We start from the raw sequence: 3,061 nt of genomic DNA, 5'->3' as shown, positions 1-3,061 counted from the left end.
TACATCCTCAGTTTTAAAGAGAGAGAAAGAGAAAAAGGTCAACGTGATAAAAATTAAATAAAGAGGAATATGCGAAATATAAAGGAAAAGAAGACGTGCGCATATGTTGACAAATGACACATGCACTTCAAAGGAGACCACCACAAATTTTGTTATGAACCATATATAATAACTGTGAGAATCAGCAAACCACAAATACATAATTACACACAGAAAGTGTTATATAACACATATTTATTTAAACAAATAAAAATGCTCGCAGAAAGCTGAAAATTTCTTTAAAATCTCAACCATAACTGAAAGAAGAGACTACTTCTCTATTGTTTTTCTTTTTAGCATCCATCTACATGGAGAAATGAGAAAGAGAGAACATCTTAAGATATTCGCACGTATACAACATCGGAAACTGCTAAATGGAAAAAAATAGAGTCTTTGGATGGGATTCGAACGCAGAACAATAGCATTAGAAATACCACACTCTACCGATGTAGCTAGTCTGACACTAATTCCCTATTTCTCCATCATTACCTATGAAAGATGGAATGAAGTCTGCAGAAAACTACGTCTAACATGTCCATGACAGACCGCCTATAACCTATGTCTAATTGGTACTTTAAAAAGCTAGCTATACACGTGCATAGAAAAGTAAAAGCAAATGAGTAGTTAGTACAGATCACTTTGTCTGTCAACCTCTATCTCTGACTATAGAAATCGAGGAAGAAGAAAAAGTATAGAGGTGAGAACACAGGAAGAACAAGCAAAAACAAAAGTTGCAGGAAACTGAATACCAAGAAGAGAGAGAGAGAGAGACATAGAGACAGAGAGAAAAATAGAGGGAACGGAGCAAATGATTTAATATACATCCGAAAAGAAGGTTCATAACTGTGCTATACATTTAATCTATTGAATACTCTGTTTCTTCTAAATTGTTTGCTAGTTGACAAATATTAATTTGTAAGAACGTAGCAAATGCCCGCGTTGTCTTGTTTTCTTACTGTTTCAGTAATTGTGAAAAATGTTGTTTATGCAAAATAAGAAATTACTACTTTTCCCACAACAACCATGTAGTTGTTCTTGATGATTTTGAGTTTAACGTCCGTTCAGCAGCGAGGCTATATGAGACGTGGACCTACTTATTAACGTGGAATCCGAACCATATGAGCTGCTGCCGGGAATCGAAGCAACCATGTAGTGTTGGTAAGAAATTTCGAAGCAAAAGAAAAAACTGATCAGCAAAATACATAAAACGACAGTCCTCAAACTATTACTTGAAGAGAATTTATTGTAAAATCAATACATTCATATGGCGGTATGTAGTCGTAAAGTGATCAGAAAACTTAATATTAAACTGTCGATCACATCGTTTTACTTATTTGAATTCAATGTCCTGTAGGTCCGGTTTTAGTTCTAGATTTCAGCATTCTCACTTCGATTCTTAACTTGTTGGAAACATGCACTAATCGAAATTATAAAAGTATACGAAATTTAACTAGCTAAAAGAAGAGAATAACATAAAAGTCCGGATTAGAGTATAGTATTACAATAAACATGTGTATTTTGTTTAGGGTTTCCAAGTCATAGCTTATAGGAATTATAGAAAAAACGTTCGTTCTGGAAGCACAAAAAAAAAAAAGAGAATAAACACAAACCTCAGGAGGGTTTGAGCACGAGAAGGCGGAGGTAGTAAACTACTCTAGTAAACCGCTCGGCTGTATCTTAATTCTCTAGTACGTTAGAATAAATATTGTCTAGAGTGTTTGCACTTTACTTGTTTCTGTTTTGTTGTTTGTCATATAATGTATACGAGTGGCGAATAATAGAATAGAATTGTTTTAGACGAGTATGAACAAATTTCCCGGATAAGTCGTAATCTTATAAGTATCTAAATTGCACAAATAAATCAGATTAAATCTGTAAAGTGCTTCGGGGGTTTAGATGGAAGTAAACAGTTGCATAGTTACGAGTTTGTGTTTATGCTCACCACTGGATGGAAGTTATGTTCTTGAAAGGTAGTAACTGCTACTATATTCTAATATATTGGATTTTAAAACATTGGAAAATATTTCGTTACTAACAATGAGTGAGTATTTTTGCGTGCAACAACAGTTGATTAAAGGCACATCTACTTCTTCTGCGCATGCCTTTCATAATACGACATCATGTATAGCAATATTGTGCATTCCTATTGTGAATATTGTGTCCTATATTCAAAGACGTTCTAGCACTTTTACTTTGGTGTGTAAGAATGGCGCAATATGATCATTCTGTACGTGAGAGTGTTATCGCTCTTATTGAACATACGGGATTGAGTGTTCCTGAAGCAGGCGCTCGATTAGGCGTGCATCGTGCAACGGCGTTCAGGTGGTGGAACAAATATGAGGAAACTGGAAGTCTAACTCGAAAATCTGGAAGTGGTCGGCCACGAGTGTCCTCACCGACACAAGACCAACGATTAGTTGATCAATGCTGTCGACAGCCTTTCATGTGTGCCTGACAACTGCAGCAGTCTACCGCCTTTCCAGGTGATGTAACTACAGTCCGACGGCGACTTCGGGCAGCAGGTTTAAGGTCCTTCTGGGCTGCTGTTAAGGAGAGATTGACAGAAGATCACAAAGTCGATAGACTGGCGTTTGCAGAGCTAAATATTGCTCGTCACTGGGACACTGTTGTCTTTACAGATGAGAAAATATTTTCCACTGGAAACTTTGGGCCGACACGTGTGTATCGCCCATCTGGAAGACGATTTGATCCACAATATATGGCCCATTCAGCGCGAATGGGTCATGTGACGATTCACTGTTGGGAGTGGATATGCAAGGCTGCAGGTGGAGGTGGTATCCATCGAATTACAGGCCGACTTAATGGTCAAAAATATGTTGATCTTTTCGACTTTATGCTCCCTGAAATAAAAGCACATGTTGGTGACGACATACTCCAGCTACAATAGGACCATAGTTCCGTGCATGATTCAGCTGTGGTTCAATCATGGATCCAGAGGCAACCTGATCTCGAGCTAATCGAATGGGTACCTCGAGGTGCTAATTTGAATCCCATTGAAAAC

The sequence above is a fragment of the Thermobia domestica genome, chromosome 10, assembly GCF_964235325.1.
Source record: "Thermobia domestica chromosome 10, izTheDome1.hap1.1, whole genome shotgun sequence".
NCBI classification, from domain to species: domain Eukaryota; kingdom Metazoa; phylum Arthropoda; class Insecta; order Zygentoma; family Lepismatidae; genus Thermobia; species Thermobia domestica.
This window is presented reverse-complemented; position numbering follows the sequence as displayed.